The sequence below is a fragment of the Hetaerina americana genome, unplaced genomic scaffold, assembly GCF_022747635.1.
Source record: "Hetaerina americana unplaced genomic scaffold, ioHetAmer1.1.p SCAF_330, whole genome shotgun sequence".
Classification (NCBI taxonomy): domain Eukaryota; kingdom Metazoa; phylum Arthropoda; class Insecta; order Odonata; family Calopterygidae; genus Hetaerina; species Hetaerina americana.
The window spans coordinates 5573-26711 of NW_027286909.1; positions in this window are offsets into that span (position 1 = coordinate 5573).

Here is a 21139-nt window from a genome sequence, read left to right on the forward strand (position 1 = left end):
TTGATCTAAGCCATAAGGCTAAGAAGAAGAATCGGGGGACCAAACCGTATGGTTTTTCGCGGACGGCGCTGCTACGCAACGAAGCGCCTTGGCACGTGCCACCCGTGGGTAAAAGGGGAGGGGAGGAGACTTGCTCGAATGCCAAGACATTCCTCCTCTACTGATTGCGGGAGGAGGGGGGCGGAGGACCTAGGACGCGAGGATTCATTCTGGTGGGCGCGACGCGCTGAATTTAAAATTTATTTTGTTGAAATTTTTCGTTCCGCAGTCCCTTAGAAAACGGGAAAACCCTCCGTCGCACCCCTCTGTCTTCAGCATTTACATCTTTTAAACATTTTGTTAGTTCAAAAGGAAAAATTTTCAATTAACATTCCACGGTGTTTCAGGCCGTAGAATATTGTCCACCAGGCCCCGTGGTGCCATGATTTAATGCCCTCCCATGCCACCACGTCCTTCACATAAAAACGGGGCGGCGGGGGCCATTAGAAAAGCATCCTCGCGTGCTAGTTCCTCCGCCCCCTTCCACCTCTCGATTCTGCGGAGTCGGAAATTTGAGTCGTCGAGGCCCCCTAGTCCACCGGGCAGTGTGTGCGAAGGCACTTCGGCGCTTAGGATGCGCAGTCCGGTAAAAATCATACACTTCATCTATATCTATATAATACCCCGCAAGCAGCCGCAAGGGCGATTGACGTGGGGTGTTAGGTCACCAACTGTAAAAAGGAAATATACCACATGCAAAAGAAACAACACGCAAAGATACACCCACAGCAGCGCACACACTCATGCAAAAATCCCTTCATCCAATACTCATGCAAACGCATATACCGCAAAAAAACTAAAAAACTGACCCCCTTGATGCAGCACGGAAGCCATCCTACAACACGGAAGAAAGGACAAACAAGCAAAAAATTTAAACATCACCACCACATGAAAATGTACCACATAGCACTCCACCCCAAAAGAGCCTGTAAAAGGCAGGGAATGCGACCAAACGTTGCAGGTAGCAGGAATTTCCCCCCGCGGAGAGGGACGAGGAAATGAAATGGAAACTTAAAAACAGATGAAATAAACACAAATGTGGTCATTCGGAAAGAATGGATTATAACAAAACGCATAAGGTTAGTGGAAGAGCATGCAATATAAATACAACTAATGATTTTTTATACGCTGAGGGTGGCTAGTGCAATTTCTCCTATCTATAACCCGTCAGTTTCTATCCCGTATTGACGGGGGGAGAAGATGTCCTTAAGTCTTCTAGCTCTGGCATCTATTTCCCGAATTTTATATGCATGATCCAAGCGACCAATGTATATATTAGTACGAATAATTTGCGAGACCCCGGTTCTGAGACATGCGGATCAAATTTATTCAATAATTTCAATCTTGCATTGAGTCGTCTTGCAGCCAATGATTCCAACCCTTAATCCATGAATATTTCGACGAAAACTCATACATTATGGCTCCCTCATTTCTTCTTCTCGGCCTTATGGCTAAGATCAAATTGAGGTCCGGCCCCCGGTGCACTTGCAAGTCCGCCATGGACCGGTAGCTTGAGCAACGAGGCCGCACCGACGCCATAGGACCCCCGGGCACCCTTCGTCAATCGCGTACGTATCCGAGCAGGGTGGATGATTTGAACGACGCGCGGTTTCATTTTCGGCCGCTACGACGGTCAAACGACAGTTTTTCGAGCTTTACGCCCGATCGGTTTTGTTGACCTCCTCACTCCAGCAGGTATTTGTGAAAGATTATATCAACCAAAAAACCATCATCTCAAATCGCCAAACAATTTAAATGTCTTCCCGATTCCACTCGTACTGGCCCAGACCAGCCATAGAAACCGAGAAGAGGTTGAGTGCCCTCAGCGGGTAAGTCGGCCGCCACCTTGACTATTTAGGTGGGAATCTGAGAACCACCTTCTCACCTTTGAGTGGTGCTCGAAAACTTAGTTTGTTGTCTCGTTTGGGGACTTGAGGAAGAAGGTTTTGACCTCATTGCACTCCTCTTGAAACCAAGCGGGTCCACTTCTTAGGGAGTCAATTAGGGAATTAGGGCCCGGAATAGTGGGGGGAACCGGGGCAAAGACCCACTGTGCCCGCACTGCTTGCAGTCGGATCGGTGGGATTGCTTTTGGGACCTCTTTTCTATCCGGATCATAGAGAGTAGGATAGAGCGTAGGTAAAAAGAGAAAACAGAAGAGATAGATCAGGCGGGAGCGAATATCTCTCTGGAGATGATTCGCTCGCCCGCTAAGAAGAAAGAGGCGGCCACAACCCTGGCTACGGAAGAAATCAATGTGCTAGAAAAAAGGCACATACCCTTACCACCGGCAATATCGTCTGTTCTCTTTAGAAGAGAGACAAGACAGGATTTACGACCTGAGACTCCGCCAAATAGAAATCAGATTATTGATGCTGCTGATCTTACGGGTTACAGGCAAGGACAGGAGGACATGGATACCAACACGGAGGAGGGTGGAATATTCATCACCGTTGCTGAGAGCAAAAACAAACGGAAGAGAAGCAACACTATCCAGACTTCGCCAAACTCAATAGAGGTTAACAACCGATACGACCCACTAATAGGACAATGCCAAGATGGTGTCCGAAGATTGCCCGAAGGAAACAATTCACCAAGTGGTGCACCTAAAAAAGGGAAACGTCCGCCACCCATTATCATCTACGAAGTGAAAGATCAAGCAGCCTTTGTAAAAGCAATCAAGGACCAGGCAAGGGACCAGATGTTTTATCTGAGAAAAGTGAAGGAAGGCTGCCGCCTTCAATTGACCAACGAGGCTGACTACATAAAAATTAAAGATTTCTTGGATAAGTCAGGTGCGCAATATTCCACCTGGGCAACAAAAGAAAATAAGATCCAGAAATATGTTATTCACGGACTGAGCCCAAAAATGGACCTGGATTACATTGTAGAAAACTTAAAAGAACAGGGAATACCTGCCCTGAAAGCGCTGCCCCTAGGCAAAAGGGACGACATATATACCGTCACGGTACAAATGGGGAACGGCTTTAAAGCTAGCAGGATTGGCGAAATATATTCCATCTGCCATTATCAAGCTAAATTAAAAGTGTACCGATACGACACTCCCCAAATGTGTTATCGATGCAATAGATATGGTCACGGCTCTAAGGGATGCACAGCTGCACCTAGATGCTATAAGTGCGCAGGGCCACATGAAGGACGAGACTGCACCAAGACAAGGGATGATAAAGCCACTTGCTGCAACTGTGGAGGAGATCATGTCTCATTTGCGAATGCCTGTCCCCTTAGACAGGAAAAAGTCAAGGCCTACCAAAATGCCAAGACGCCAAAGGCCCTGCCAACTTATAAGGATGCACCCTTACCAACAGTAAACGCATGGAATAGAACTCCAAGAGCCACAACGGAAAATATACATAGAGAAAGACCTGTTTCAGCGGGATTTGAAACGACGATTCCCTCAAATGCAGAAGGGAAAAACAACGAGCACAATACACAGCAAACAGAAAAAGGGAACGAGGAACTAAGAGCAATGATGGCGGCTCTAACAGAATTAGTCCGAATGATGCAGACACAAATGTCCGCCATCACAACACTATTAATGAGGCTCTTACCCGCAAACCCATAATGGATTACACACCATTACGAAATACCTCAATGGCCGTGACCATTTGGAATGTAAATGGTGGATTAATAGGAAAAATTGACGAATTGTTACATTTTCTAGATAACAAGAAATGCAATATCTGCCTGCTGAGCGAAACGCATTTAACACCCAAGGAAAACATCAATATTCCTAATTGGACAGTAATCAGAAAAGATCGTGATGACAACGGCAAGAAAGGTGGCGGTGTTGCCATAATGATTAGAGAGGGAACTCAATACAATCTCAGTGAACCGCTTGATACCAAGACTATTGAAATAGTGGGGATAAGAGTGGCGGGCTGTAAGATATATAGCTGTTACCTCCCGCCCTCAAAGACATTGCATGCTGATGACCTCAGAAAAATATTTTCTGGAGAACCAACAATTGCAGCGGGAGACTTTAACGCTAAAAGTCCCCAATGGAATTGTAGGACTGAGAATTGTAGGGGCAAGACGTTAAGAACCTGGACATGTGACAATAAGGCAAGAATAGTAGCTCCAAACAACAGTACGAGACCAATGAGGAATGGAGTGGGAGATGTGATAGATATCGCCATTCTTCACGGTCTCACGTTAAGAGCAAAAGCAACTACATCCATTGCGCTACCTAGCGACCATTTACCTGTCATCCTACAATTAGGAAAAGGACCAGTGATGCCAGTTCCAACCACTGACAGACTCATTTACGGGAAAGCAAATTGGGAGCTTTTTCGTAAAAGAGTGGCCGACTTACTTCCAGTCACAATACCGAAACCAGAAACTCCCACCGAGCTTGACGCAATGGCGGAAACCATAACCTCCGTCATTAAGAAAGGTATAGAAGACGCAATTCCTTGTGGGACTAAGAGGAATCCAGACTTCCTTTCTCTACCGCCAGAAATAATACAAAAGATTAGAGAGAGGAATCGTCTCAGAAAGCGGTACATTCGCATTGGAACCAATAATCTGAGGCGAGATTACTACAAATTAAAACACAATGTGCGAGACGACATTAGAGAACTAAGGAGAAAAAGGTGGGAAGACAAACTGGCCTCATTGAATATGCAGGATGGTAGCATTTGGAAAATGGTCAGGGAAGAAAGAATCCGCAATGCAGGCAGAGAAAAGATAACTGCTCTGAAAGCACCAAACAAGAAATTGACTACTGCCGAAGAGAAAGCGGATCACATGGCAGCATATTTAGAAAGAGTATTTACAACCCCTCATGGATTGGATGACGACGGAGAAGACAGTGCCGAAGACTACAGAGAAGATGACGAGTTTCCAGAAATTGTAATTGACGACGTAGTGGCAGTATTGAAAAAACTACCACTTCGAAAAGCCACTGGAAATGATAGAATACCCAACGAGATCCTCAAACGTATTCCCAGAGCTGCCGGATTATATATGCTAGAGATAGCAAACTCATCCATTAGACTAGGCCATTTCCCGAGTCCATGGAAAAAATCAGTAGTAGTGTGTATCCCAAAAGGCGGAAGGGGGCCACTTACTGCTGACAAATACAGACCATTATCGCTACTCTCCGGATTGGGAAAAATTTTGGAGAAATTAATCCTGCCATTATACCAAAAAACCACGGACGACAAGGGAATCATCCCACCGGAACAATTTTGCTTTCGGGAGGGGAGAGGAACGGAGCAACAGCTGCATAGAGTTGTTGAATTCATCGCAGACAGCTTTAATAGAAAAGCATACTCTGCCGCGGCGTTCTTGGACATATCCAAAGCGTTCGACAGAGTGTGGCATAAAGGACTGATTAGGAAGATGTCTGTGATGGGTTTCACCTGCTGGCAGACAAAATTAATAAAATCATATCTTAGTGACCGCACCTTTCGAGTAAGGTGGGACAACGCCCTGAGCAGGGAAGGAATGATCTCTGCGGGAGTTCCACAGGGATCAGTCCTTGGTCCGTTCCTTTTTAATATATTTACGGCAGATGTCCCTAATATAGGAAAAAATGGGAATACTATGTTAGCTCTCTATGCTGATGATGCAGCCATTATCTGCCGAAGCGTTCAGGCTAAATACGCAGCAAAATACTTACAAGATGCAGTTAACAAGCTCGCAAAATGGTATAGAGAGTGGAGGATCGACCTAAATCCATTAAAGACGCAAGCAGTAATCTTCTCCCGAAGAAAAATAGACTACGTAGATCCCTTAAACATCGAAGGAAATCCAATCCAATGGAAAGACACGGCGCTATACCTAGGAGTTACTTTAGACACAGTGTTGCATTTCGTCCCACACATCAGAAAAACAATTCTCAAAGCAGCTGGTAGCAGAGCAGGCCTTTCATACCTGCTCAGATCAGGAAATGTAGACAGGAAATTAAAACTAAAATTATACACAGCATGCATAAGACCCATTGTCACATACGCCAGTACGGCATGGGCAGGAATGGCAAATGTGACAGCAAAATTACAATTTAATGGATTTGAAAAGAAAACCCTCAAAATGATCTTTCGTTTACCAAATAACTACCCTGAGAAGGACCTTTACTCAACGGCCGGAATAGTAGAAATCGACAAATATATTAAAAACAAAGCAATCAATTTCTACAAAAAACATGAAACAAAAGATGACGAAATTCTCCGAAATATTGGCAAAAATACAGTTTCAAAGAAATGGGATGTCCATAAAAGGCCAAGGGCAATTACAGAAGACGACAGTGACCAACCACTACCCAAGGCAAGACGCCGAGACAGTTGAATAAATACCTATTAAAATTAATTAATTTTTAAAACCAAAATGCTGAAGTGTTGATCAGCAAAACAAATAGGTAAAGTCGCTTGTCGAAAACACCCCTTATTGGGATAAGCCACAAGGGCGGCAATCCCAAATAAAACATATAGTCACACGGTGTAGGTGGGAATCACGCGTTCAATGCAAAATTAGAAATTTTGAAATGTTTCGTTCCGGGGTTTCTCAGACCGCGGGGAAGTAGAGCGGCCCGGTCCGGAGGGGACCTGGAAGCGCCCCATGGGCCGGACTACACTTTGATCTAAGCCATAAGGCTAAGAAGAAGAATCGGGGGACCAAACCGTATGGTTCTTCGCGGACGGCGCTGCTACGCGCCGAAGCGCCTTGGCACGTGCCACCCGTGGGTAAAAGGGGAGGGGAGGAGACTTGCTCGAATGCCAAGACATTCCTCCTCTACTGATTGCGGGAGGAGGGGGGCGGAGGACCTAGGACGCGAGGATTCATTCTGGTGGGCGCGACGCGCTGAATTTAAAATTTATTTTGTTGAAATTTTTCGTTCCGCAGTCCCTTAGAAAACGGGAAAACCCTCCGTCGCACCCCTCTGTCTTCAGCATTTACATCTTTTAAACATTTTGTTAGTTCAAAAGGAAAAATTTTCAATTAACATTCCACGGTGTTTCAGGCCGTAGAATATTGTCCACCAGGCCCCGTGGTGCCATGATTTAATGCCCTCCCATGCCACCACGTCCTTCACATAAAAACGGGGCGGCGGGGGCCATTAGAAAAGCATCCTCGCGTGCTAGTTCCTCCGCCCCCTTCCACCTCTCGATTCTGCGGAGTCGGAAATTTGAGTCGTCGAGGCCCCCTAGTCCACCGGGCAGTGTGTGCGAAGGCACTTCGGCGCTTAGGATGCGCAGTCCGGTAAAAATCATACACTTCATCTATATCTATATAATACCCCGCAAGCAGCCGCAAGGGCGATTGACGTGGGGTGTTAGGTCACCAACTGTAAAAAGGAAATATACCACATGCAAAAGAAACAACACGCAAAGATACACCCACAGCAGCGCACACACTCATGCAAAAATCCCTTCATCCAATACTCATGCAAACGCATATACCGCAAAAAAACTAAAAAACTGACCCCCTTGATGCAGCACGGAAGCCATCCTACAACACGGAAGCAAGGACAAACAAGCAAAAAATTTAAACATCACCACCACATGAAAATGTACCACATAGCACTCCACCCCAAAAGAGCCTGTAAAAGGCAGGGAATGCGACCAAACGTTGCAGGTAGCAGGAATTTCCCCCCGCGGAGAGGGACGAGGAAATGAAATGGAAACTTAAAAACAGGCGAAATAAACACAAATGTGGTCATTCGAAAAGAATGGATTATAACAAAACGCATAAGGTTAGTGGAAGAGCATGCAATATAAATACAACTAATGATTTTTTATACGCTGAGGGTGGCTAGTGGAATTTCTCCTATCTATAACCCGTCATTTGCGGCCCCGTATTGACGGGGGGAGAAGATGTCCTTAAGTCTTCTAGCTCTGGCATCTATTTCCCGAATTTTATATGCATGATCCAAGCGACCAATGTATATATTAGTACGAATAATTTGCGAGACCCCGGTTCTGAGACATGCGGATCAAATTTATTCAATAATTTCAATCTTGCATTGAGTCGTCTTGCAGCCAATGATTCCAACCCTTAATCCATGAATATTTCGACGAAAACTCATACATTATGGCTCCCTCATTTCTTCTTCTCGGCCTTATGGCTAAGATCAAATTGAGGTCCGGCCCCCGGTGCACTTGCAAGTCCGCCATGGACCGGTAGCTTGAGCAACGAGGCCGCACCGACGCCATAGGACCCCCGGGCACCCTTCGTCAATCGGGTACGTATCCGAGCAGGGTGGATGATTTGAACGACGCGCGGTTTCATTTTCGGCCGCGACGACGGTCAAACGACAGTTTTTCGAGCTTTACGCCCGATCGGTTTTGTTGACCTCACTCCAGCAGGTATTTGTGAAAGATTATATCAACCAAAAAACCATCATCTCAAATCGCCAAACAATTTAAATGTCTTCCCGATTCCACTCGTACTGGCCCAGACCAGCCATAGAAACCGAGAAGAGGTTGAGTGCCTTCAGCGGATAATTCCGCCGCCACCTGGACAATCAAGGTGGGAATCACACGCTCATTGCAAAGTTTAAAATTTTGATATGTTTCGTTCCGCGGTTTCTCAGATCGCGGGGAAGCAGAGCGGCCCGTGGGCCGGACTACACTTTGATCTTAGCCATAAGGGTAAGAAGAAGAATCGGGGGACCAAACTATGGTTTTTCGCGGACGGCGCTCCTACGCGCCGAAGCGACTTGGCACGTGCCACCCGTGGGTAAAAGGGGAGGGGAGGAGTCGGGCTCGAATGCCACGACGTTCCTCCTCTACTGATTGCGGGAGGAGGGGGGCGGAGGACCTAGCACGCGAGGATTCATTCTGGTGGGCGCGACGCGCTAAATTTAAAATTTATTATTTTGAAATTTTTCGTTCCGCGGTCCCTTAGAAAACGGGAAAACCCTCCGTCGCACCCCTCTGTCTTCAGCATTTACATCTTTTAAACATTTTGTTAGTTCAAAAGGAAAAATTTTCAATTAACATTCCACGGTGTTTCAGGCCGTAGAATATTGTCCACCAGGCCCCGTGGTGCCATGATTTAATGCCCTCACATGCCCCCACGTCCTTCACATAAAAACGGGGGGGGCGGGTACCATTAGAAAAGCATCCTCGCGTGCTAGTTCCTCCGCCCCCTTCCGGCTCTCGATTCTGCGGAGTAGGAAATTCGAGTCGTCGAGGCCCCCTACTCCACCGGGCAGTGTGTGCGAAGGCACTTCGGCGCTTAGGATGCGCAGTCCGGTAAAAATCATACACTTCATCTATATCTATATAATACCCCGCAAGCAGCCGCAAGGGCGATTGACGTGGGGTGTTAGGTCACCAACTGTAAAAAGGAAATATAGCACATGCAAAAGAAACAACACGCAAAGATACACCCACAGCAGCGCACACTCTCATGCAAAAATCCCTTCATCCAATACTCATGCAAACGCATATACCGCAAAAAAACTAAAAAACTGACCCCCTTGATGCAGCACGGAAGCCATCCTACAACACGGAAGCAAGGACAAACAAGCAAAAAATTTAAACATCACCACCACATGAAAATGTACCACATAGCACTCCACCCCAAAAGAGCCTGTAAAAGGCAGGGAATGCGACCAAACGTTGCAGGTAGCAGGAATTTCCCCCCGCGGAGAGGGACGAGGAAATGAAATGGAAACTTAAAAATAGGCGAAATAAACACAAATGTGGTCATTCGGAAAGAATGGATTATAACAAAACGCATAAGGTTAGTGGAAGAGCATGCAATATAAATACAACTAATGATTTTTTATACGCTGAGGGTGGCTAGTGGAATTTCTCCTATCTATAACCCGTCAGTTTCTATCCCGTATTGACGGGGGGAGAAGATGTCCTTAAGTCTTCTAGCTCTGGCATCTATTTCCCGAATTTTATATGCATGATCCAAGCGACCAATGTATATATTAGTACGAATAATTTGCGAGACCCGGTTCTGAGACATGCGGATCAAATTTATTCAATAATTTCAATCTTGCATTGAGTCGTCTTGCAGCCAATGATTCCAACCCTTAATCCATGAATATTTCGACGAAAACTCATACATTATGGCTCCCTCATTTCTTCTTCTCGGCCTTATGGCTAAGATCAAATTGAGGTCCGGCCCCCGGTGCACTTGCAAGTCCGCCATGGACCGGTAGCTTGAGCAACGAGGCCGCACCGACGCCATAGGACCCCCGGGCACCCTTCGTCAATCGCGTACGTATCCGAGCAGGGTGAATGATTTGAACGACGCGCGGTTTCATTTAACCGGCTTCGGCCGATTATTCGTCCGGGGGTCCTGAGCTCGGAAACGAAGCGTCGACTGTACCGAGCGTGCGTGTTGCCTGTCATCACGTACGCAGCGCCGGTATGGTCAGGAGTGCCGAAGTCTACCCTCGCTCTCATCCAAGTGGTGCAGAACTCTGCGCTACGGTGCATCTTGGGATGCGGGCGCTACGCCCGCGTGGAAGAGATGCACCAGGACGGGAACATGGAACCTCTGAACGTCCTTCTTCCGGAGCTGTCTCGAAGATTCTTCGAGAGGGCTGCGGATTCAGACGTCGCCACCATCCGACGCCTCGGAGAGATCCAGGTTTCAACGTGGGACCGCTATACATCTACATCTACATCTACTCAATACCCCGCAAGCCGCCGCAAGGGCGTGTGGCGGGGGGTGCTAGGACACCACCCATAATTTAGAAAAGAAAAATAATAAAAAAAAATCGCATGCAATAACGACAAAATCATATATAAAAAAAAACATGGCATACATTCATGCATGAACACTTACACCCAACACACATGCAAACACTCAAACTACCAACTAACATACACATGCACCTGAAAGTATACCTAACATCTCTATAGTGTTTAATTTTGTTCCGACTTGTAAATTCAAAGTTTTTAATATTTCTAAAGTGACTTCGGTTTCTTGCTATTATGATTACTGATTGTTCGGGGAAAGAATGAGTATTTGTACCTATCTGTCTTGGAATCTATCTCCCTTAGTTTATCTTTGTGGTCTGATCTACCTAAGTAGTGTGGGGCCATTATAATTCCTTCAGTGTCATATTTAAACTCGTTTGTTCTGAACCTTTCTAAAAGTCTAAGCCTCGCTTGTTCTCTCCGCACTTCAAGTGGTTCCCAGCCTAAATCCCCTAAGAGACCTGTCACACTTGTGTTTTTATCATAACAATTTTTAACAAATCTAGCGGATTTTCTCTGGACTTTATCTAATTCTTTTTGCCAAATTTTCTCCCACGGATCCCAAATACTTGCGGCATATTCCAAATGAGGTCTAACTAGAGCAAAATAACACCTCTCTTTAACTTTTTCATTACATTTCCCCACCACCCGTTTTATGAAGCCAAGTTTCTTTAAAGCTGATCCGCATATTGTCCTGATATGTGCTCCCCATGAAAGGCGTGGTGTTAGAACAACCCCCAAATATTTAACTTGATTTGCCGTAGTCAATACTGAACCCTCTATTTTGTAGTTTATATCCTGTTCCTCGCTTCCTTTATTCAAAAATTTCAAAACTGCACATTTATCTATATTAAGTGTTAATCCCCATTTATTGCACCATCCCGAGATATTGTCTAAGTCTCTAGAGAGTAGCTCGCGATCTAGTTGGCTCCTTATTTCCCTGTATATCACCGTGTCGTCAGCAAATAACCTTAGATTGCTACTAACGTGTGTGCTTAAGTCATTTATGTATATTAAGAACAGAAGAGGCCCTATTACACTTCCCTGGGGGACGCCCGAAGTAACATCTCTCTCCGTTGAGCACAACCCATCTATGACTACTATTTGTTTGCGGTTTGACAAGAAGTCCCTAATCCAATTAATTATTTTCTCATTGATCCCATAGTATTTAAGTTTGTGTAACAATTTATTGTGTGGGACTTTGTCGAAGGCTTTTTTGAAATCCAGGAATACTGCATCGACTTGGGTGTTGTTTTCTCCCGATCTAAGTATATCGTGAATGAAGAGACCAAGTTGTGTTTCGCAAGATCTGCTTTTCCTAAATCCGTGCTGGTTGTGGATTAGTATTTTCCTACTATCAAGAAATTTCATAATGTTAGTGACAATAACGTGTTCCAATATTTTACAAGAGATCGATGTTAAAGAAATGGGTCGGTAATTGGTTGGTTTATCCCTATCGCCGCCTTTATAAATGGGAGTTATATGGGCTAGCTTCCAGTCGCGAGGCACTGAGCCTTCTTCTATCGATTTTAGAAAAACAATATGTAAAAATGGGGCAATGTCGTCAGCTAATTCCTTTAATATCCTAGCAGGTATTTCTTCTGGACCAGGTGCCTTGTGTGCTTTGATACTACGGAGCAGATGTACTATTCCCTGCTTGGTCAGTGTAAGATCGCTCATGTGTTCCCCGGGTGGGTGTGGAGGATCGTTTGGTGCGTTTGTGTTTTTGTTGTAGACGCTCTGGAAAAAATGGTTTAACATATTTGCCTTTTTCACGCTATCTGTAATGATTTCCTCATTTTCCGTCCTCAAAGAGTGAACAGTGGGACGTTTACCCTGTATTTCCCTAACATAGGACCAGAATGACTTTGGATTTTCCTCAAGATATTCGCTTAGCATTTTAGATTTAAAAGAGTGTAGTGCTGTGCGCATAATACTTTTCGTCTTACTACGACATTCTTTTAGTTGCTGTTTGGTTGTATTCACAAAACTTATATCGTCACTTTTTAAACTCTTTTTAAAATTTGACTGTAGCTTTCTTTGCCTTCTTAATGCCGATCTGACTTCCCCGTTGTACCATCTAGGTTCCTTACTGTCGCATTTGAGTTTGGACGGGATGTACGTCTTTATTCCTTCGCGTAAAATATTTAAGAAATAATTCCAAGTGTTCTCTGTATTTGTTGTCAGTGTTTTTGTCTTGTATTCCGGTAATTTTATCTTTAAATATTCTCTTAGTCCGTTAAAATTTGCCTTGTTGTATAGGTATATTTTACGCTTTTCTTTGTTTATTTTGACGAACTTAGTTTTTAACTCCACAAGAATAGCCTTATGGTCACTGATTCCGTCTATTATTTCAATGTTAGTAATGATTTCGGGCATAGAAGTCGCAAAGATGTCTAGTATGCTTTGGCCCCGTGTTGGTGATTTAACTATTTGTTCTAAGGAGTGTTTTGTGAATATATGAAGGAGTTCTTGGCATGAATCTCTGTTTTTGGCAGATTTTCCCACGCAGTAGTTTTCCCAGTCAATTGACGGTAGATTTGTGTCACCAGCGATTATAGTAATACTGTTGCTTTGTCTGCTGCTGATAGTGGATATTTGTTCGTCGAGCTTGTGTAGGACATCTGTGTTAGAATCTGGGGGTCTATAAAATGAACACACGTATAGGCTTCTGCCGTTGTAGTCCTTAATGTTGCACCAAACGCTTTCTATGTCATCTACGTCGCATTCATATCGTTGGCTACTAAGATGTGACTTTACTGCAATGAATACTCCCCCACCCAACCTATTTGGTCTGTCCCTTCTGTAAATTGTGAAGCCGTTTGGAAAAACCTCATTGTTTGCTATATCTCCCGTGAGCCAACTTTCTGTTCCAACTACTATGTCTGCGTTTGTACTGACAAAAATATGTTCAATATCCGATATTTTGTTTCTAATGCTACGGCAATTTAATGTTATAATTTTAATATGGCTAATAACTTCTTGTTTTTCGGTTTTATGTACGCTAACAAAACTGTTTTGAGACGATTCGTGGTGAACAGAGACAAAAGAATTACATTCACTTGCATTGCTATCTGTTATGTATGTAGAGGCACCAATTTTATTAAATTTACGTGGGTTATATGTTGTTTTAACGCAAGTGCTTGTTTGTTCAATATTTTTGGGGATTTGAGAGGCATTACCTGAACTGAATTGACAAAAAGCGCTGGATTCTACTTTATTTTTCCCAATATATGACCTACGCTCTTGCCTACCAGCTATGCTAAACCCTCGACACGTGTTCGTGTAACCTACGCGCTACCAACTGCGATGCCTCGGCAGTATAATGGACCCCGGAGCGATTAAGGGGTACCCGACACGATGAGAGGACGGGCCTCAGATCAACGAAGTCCGCTCCGATTCCCCGGCAAAATCCCAGCAATCTCTCATTTAAACCCTCAATGCGGCTCCAAACGAGCCTTCCGCGGTCTGAACGCGGCACAATACTACATATACTTAATTTAATTGGGACCTTCAACTCTGCCTCGACTCGTTTCACCTCCGAGTGCATCTCCTTAAAGGAGCGCAGGATCTCTTCAGATCCACGTTCCGAGGCGTCGTTTGTCCCGACATGAGCCACAATGCGTAGCTTGGAGCAGCCCGTATTACTGACGGCCGCCTTCACCGCCAGCGTCGCCTGGGGTACCCCGCCGCCCGGTATACACCAGGACGACAAGAATCCAACACCTCCCTCCTGTTGGACTCTGCGGCGCAGCGGGTTCATTATACGCCGGACATTTGAACTACCTAATATAACGGTTCCCTCCCTCCCCGACCGCTGATGCCTTACCCTAGGCAGTGCCCTCGGAGTAGGGATAGGGGCTGCAGGTACGGTGGTGCTGTCATCCGACAGCACCTGGTACCTGTTGGAGACGGGGATGGTATCTGCCTCCGCAGAGTCCAATCCTCGCCGCAGCGTTACCTTCCCCTTGCCCCGAGAGACGACCCTCCAATCGTCCGACCTACGGACGTGAGACACTCCCTCGTTGAGAGATGGGACACGGGGTAGGTCTCTAATCGCCCAGCCACGTGTTGCATTCGGACGAATCCGTGCACCCCTATGGGCGTGGCGGGTTTTCGAATTCCCACCCTGAGCACCATCTCTCCCGAGGGGAGCCCTCCGGCCGGCGATCTCCGATCGAAGCTCCCGCACCATTCTCTCCAGCATGACGATACGGGCCCTTAAAGCCGCGCATTCGCCAGTGCCTTCGAGCATAGCAACAGGGGACCTGGATGAAGCCATCCTAATTTAATTACCAAGTTCCCAACAAAAGCTAACCTGTATACACTATGCTAAAATTTCTAGAAGGGGTTAGCTAACTTTAGCTCAAACAATAAGTTACGATTTGGAATTGAATATGAAGCCTAAGTGGAAAAAACGATGCTTGAGTAAGGTCTGGTTTTCAGAGGACCAAAAGAAAGAAAAAGGAAAGCACTCACCGGTCACCAATCAGAGTCGAAGGACAAAAACCACCACAATCCACTAAATAAATTACTACTACCACACACAGGTTAACAAACCACATACAAAACGAAAACTATATAAACGAAGCAACGTATACGTTGACACTACACTGCACTTCACTAAAACCAAAAGCACCGAGAATCGAGGTGGCAGGCAGGTAGTCTCTGGTGGGTCAAACCGGTTACCAGGAGCGCCCCATTGCGAGCATGGATCGCCAAGATGCCCTCCCAGCGAAGAAGAGGCCCAGGCTTCAGTAGCAGGGATCGCCAGAACGCCGTGACAACGCAGAAGACGACGCCCTGCCTTAGAAGCCTAGGCGGCTGGAAAGGCAACACAGTGGAGCCGCGACCGGAGTAACGGGGGTCCGTCCACGAGAATTGGCCGCGACAACGGTCAAACGACAGTTTTTCGAGCTTTACGCCCGATCGGTTTTGTTGACCTCCTCACTCCAGCAGGTATTTGTGAAAGATTATATCAACCAAAAAACCATCATCTCAAATCGCCAAACAATTAAAATGTCTTCCCGATTCCACTCGTACTGGCCCAGACCAGCCATAGAAACCGAGAAGAGGTTGAGTGCCTTCAGCGGGTAACTCGGCCGCCACCTGGACTATACAGGTGGGAATCACACGCTCATTGCAAAGTTTAAAATTTTGAAATGTTTCGTTCCGCGGTTTCTCAGATCGCGGGGAAGCAGAGCGGCCCGTGGGCCGGACTACACTTTGATCTTAGCCATAAGGGTAAGAAGAAGAATCGGGGGACCAAACCGTATGGTTTTTCGCGGACGGCGCTGCTACGCGCCGAAGCGCCTTGGCACGTGCCACCCGTGGGTAAAAGGGGAGGGGAGGAGACTTGCTCGAATGCCAAGACATTCCTCCTCTACTGATTGCGGGAGGAGGGGGGCGGAGGACCTAGGACGCGAGGATTCATTCTGGTGGGCGCGACGCGCTGAATTTAAAATTTATTTTGTTGAAATTTTTCGTTCCGCAATCCCTTAGAAAACGGGAAAACCCTCCGTCGCACCCCTCTGTCTTCAGCATTTACATCTTTTAAACATTTTGTTAGTTCAAAAGGAAAAATTTTCAATTAACATTCCACGGTGTTTCAAGCCGTAGAATATTGTCCACCAGGCCCCGTGGTGCCATGATTTAATGCCCTCCCATGCCACCACGTCCTTCACATAAAAACGGGGCGGCGGGGACCATTAGAAAAGCATCCTCGCGTGCTAGTTCCTCCGCCCCCTTCCACCTCTCGATTCTGCGGAGTCGGAAATTTGAGTCGTCGAGGCCCCCTAGTCCACCGGGCAGTGTGTGCGAAGGCACTTCGGCGCTTAGGATGCGCAGTCCGGTAAAAATCATACACTTCATCTATATCTATATAATACCCCGCAAGCAGCCGCAAGGGCGATTGACGTGGGGTGTTAGGTCACCAACTGTAAAAAGGAAATATACCACATGCAAAAGAAACAACACGCAAAGATACACCCACAGCAGCGCACACACTCATGCAAAAATCCCTTCATTCAATACTCATGCAAACGCATATACCGCAAAAAAACTAAAAAACTGACCCCCTTGATGCAGCACGGAAGCCATCCTACAACACGGAAGCAAGGACAAACAAGCAAAAAATTTAAACATCACCACCACATGAAAATGTACCACATAGCACTCCACCCCAAAAAAGCCTGTAAAAGGCAGGGAATGCGACCAAACGTTGCAGGTAGCAGGAATTTCCCCCCTCGGAGAGGGACGAGGAAATGAAATGGAAACTTAAAAACAGGCGAAATAAACACAAATGTGGTCATTCGGAAAGAATGGATTGTAACAAAACGCATAAGGTTAGTGAAAGAGCATGCAATATTAATACAACTAATGATTTTTTATACGCTGAGGGTGGCTAGTGGAATTTCTCCTATCTATAACCCGTCAGTTTCTATCCCGTATTGACGGGGGGAGAAGATGTCCTTAAGTCTTCTAGCTCTGGCATCTATTTCCCGAATTTTATATGCATGATCCAAGCGACCAATGTATATATTAGTACGAATAATTTGCGAGACCCCGGTTCTGAGACATGCGGATCAAATTTATTCAATAATTTCAATCTTGCATTGAGTCGTCTTGCAGCCAATGATTCCAACCCTTAATCCATGAATATTTCGACGAAAACTCATACATTATGGCTCCCTCATTTCTTCTTCTCGGCCTTATGGCTAAGATCAAATTGAGGTCCGGCCCCCGGTGCACTTGCAAGTCCGCCATGGACCGGTAGCTTGAGCAACGAGGCCGCACCGACGCCATAGGACCCCCGGGCACCCTTCGTCAATCGCGTACGTATCCGAGCAGGGTGGATGATTTGAACGACGCGCGGTTTCATTTTCGGCCGCTACGACGGTCAAACGACAGTTTTTCGAGCTTTACGCCCGATCGGTTTTGTTGACCTCCTCACTCCAGCAGGTATTTGTGAAAGATTATATCAACCAAAAAACCATCATCTCAAATCGCCAAACAATTTAAATGTCTTCCCGATTCCACTCGTACTGGCCCAGACCAGCCATAGAAACCGAGAAGAGGTTGAGTGCCCTCAGCGGGTAAGTCGGCCGCCACCTCGACTATTTAGGTGGGAATCTGAGAACCACCTTCTCACCTTTGAGTGGTGCTCGAAAACTTAGTTTGTTGTCTCGTTTGGGGACTTGAGGAAGAAGGTTTTGACCTCATTGCACTCCTCTTGAAACCAAGCGGGTCCACTTCTTAGGGAGTCAATTAGGGAATTAGGGCCCGGAATAGTGGGGGGAACCGGGGCAAAGACCCACTGTGCCCGCACTGCTTGCAGTCGGATCGGTGGGATTGCTTTTGGGACCTCTTTTCTATCCGGATCATAGAGAGTAGGATAGAGCGTAGGTAAAAAGAGAAAACAGAAGAGATAGATCAGGCGGGAGCGAATATCTCTCTGGAGATGATTCGCTCGCCCGCTAAGAAGAAAGAGGCGGCCACAACCCTGGCTACGGAAGAAATCAATGTGCTAGAAAAAAGGCACATACCCTTACCACCGGCAATATCGTCTGTTCTCTTTAGAAGAGAGACAAGACAGGATTTACGACCTGAGACTCCGCCAAATAGAAATCAGATTATTGATGCTGCTGATCTTACGGGTTACAGGCAAGGACAGGAGGACATGGATACCAACACGGAGGAGGGTGGAATATTCATCACCGTTGCTGAGAGCAAAAACAAACGGAAGAGAAGCAACACTATCCAGACTTCGCCAAACTCAATAGAGGTTAACAACCGATACGACCCACTAATAGGACAATGCCAAGATGGTGTCCGAAGATTGCCCGAAGGAAACAATTCACCAAGTGGTGCACCTAAAAAAGGGAAACGTCCGCCACCCATTATCATCTACGAAGTGAAAGATCAAGCAGCCTTTGTAAAAGCAATCAAGGACCAGGCAAGGGACCAGATGTTTTATCTGAGAAAAGTGAAGGAAGGCTGCCGCCTTCAATTGACCAACGAGGCTGACTACATAAAAATTAAAGATTTCTTGGATAAGTCAGGTGCGCAATATTCCACCTGGGCAACAAAAGAAAATAAGATCCAGAAATATGTTATTCACGGACTGAGCCCAAAAATGGACCTGGATTACATTGTAGAAAACTTAAAAGAACAGGGAATACCTGCCCTGAAAGCGCTGCCCCTAGGCAAAAGGGACGACATATATACCGTCACGGTACAAATGGGGAACGGCTTTAAAGCTAGCAGGATTGGCGAAATATATTCCATCTGCCATTATCAAGCTAAATTAAAAGTGTACCGATACGACACTCCCCAAATGTGTTATCGATGCAATAGATATGGTCACGGCTCTAAGGGATGCACAGCTGCACCTAGATGCTATAAGTGCGCAGGGCCACATGAAGGACGAGACTGCACCAAGACAAGGGATGATAAAGCCACTTGCTGCAACTGTGGAGGAGATCATGTCTCATTTGCGAATGCCTGTCCCCTTAGACAGGAAAAAGTCAAGGCCTACCAAAATGCCAAGACGCCAAAGGCCCTGCCAACTTATAAGGATGCACCCTTACCAACAGTAAACGCATGGAATAGAACTCCAAGAGCCACAACGGAAAATATACATAGAGAAAGACCTGTTTCAGCGGGATTTGAAACGACGATTCCCTCAAATGCAGAAGGGAAAAACAACGAGCACAATACACAGCAAACAGAAAAAGGGAACGAGGAACTAAGAGCAATGATGGCGGCTCTAACAGAATTAGTCCGAATGATGCAGACACAAATGTCCGCCATCACAACACTATTAATGAGGCTCTTACCCGCAAACCCATAATGGATTACACACCATTACGAAATACCTCAATGGCCGTGACCATTTGGAATGTAAATGGTGGATTAATAGGAAAAATTGACGAATTGTTACATTTTCTAGATAACAAGAAATGCAATATCTGCCTGCTGAGCGAAACGCATTTAACACCCAAGGAAAACATCAATATTCCTAATTGGACAGTAATCAGAAAAGATCGTGATGACAACGGCAAGAAAGGTGGCGGTGTTGCCATAATGATTAGAGAGGGAACTCAATACAATCTCAGTGAACCGCTTGATACCAAGACTATTGAAATAGTGGGGATAAGAGTGGCGGGCTGTAAGATATATAGCTGTTACCTCCCGCCCTCAAAGACATTGCATGCTGATGACCTCAGAAAAATATTTTCTGGAGAACCAACAATTGCAGCGGGAGACTTTAACGCTAAAAGTCCCCAATGGAATTGTAGGACTGAGAATTGTAGGGGCAAGACGTTAAGAACCTGGACATGTGACAATAAGGCAAGAATAGTAGCTCCAAACAACAGTACGAGACCAATGAGGAATGGAGTGGGAGATGTGATAGATATCGCCATTCTTCACGGTCTCACGTTAAGAGCAAAAGCAACTACATCCATTGCGCTACCTAGCGACCATTTACCTGTCATCCTACAATTAGGAAAAGGACCAGTGATGCCAGTTCCAACCACTGACAGACTCATTTACGGGAAAGCAAATTGGGAGCTTTTTCGTAAAAGAGTGGCCGACTTACTTCCAGTCACAATACCGAAACCAGAAACTCCCACCGAGCTTGACGCAATGGCGGAAACCATAACCTCCGTCATTAAGAAAGGTATAGAAGACGCAATTCCTTGTGGGACTAAGAGGAATCCAGACTTCCTTTCTCTACCGCCAGAAATAATACAAAAGATTAGAGAGAGGAATCGTCTCAGAAAGCGGTACATTCGCATTGGAACCAATAATCTGAGGCGAGATTACTACAAATTAAAACACAATGTGCGAGACGACATTAGAGAACTAAGGAGAAAAAGGTGGGAAGACAAACTGGCCTCATTGAATATGCAGGATGGTAGCATTTGGAAAATGGTCAGGGAAGAAAGAATCCGCAATGCAGGCAGAGAAAAGATAACTGCTCTGAAAGCACCAAACAAGAAATTGACTACTGCCGAAGAGAAAGCGGATCACATGGCAGCATATTTAGAAAGAGTATTTACAACCCCTCATGGATTGGATGACGACGGAGAAGACAGTGCCGAAGACTACAGAGAAGATGACGAGTTTCCAGAAATTGTAATTGACGACGTAGTGGCAGTATTGAAAAAACTACCACTTCGAAAAGCCACTGGAAATGATAGAATACCCAACGAGATCCTCAAACGTATTCCCAGAGCTGCCGGATTATATATGCTAGAGATAGCAAACTCATCCATTAGACTAGGCCATTTCCCGAGTCCATGGAAAAAATCAGTAGTAGTGTGTATCCCAAAAGGCGGAAGGGGGCCACTTACTGCTGACAAATACAGACCATTATCGCTACTCTCCGGATTGGGAAAAATTTT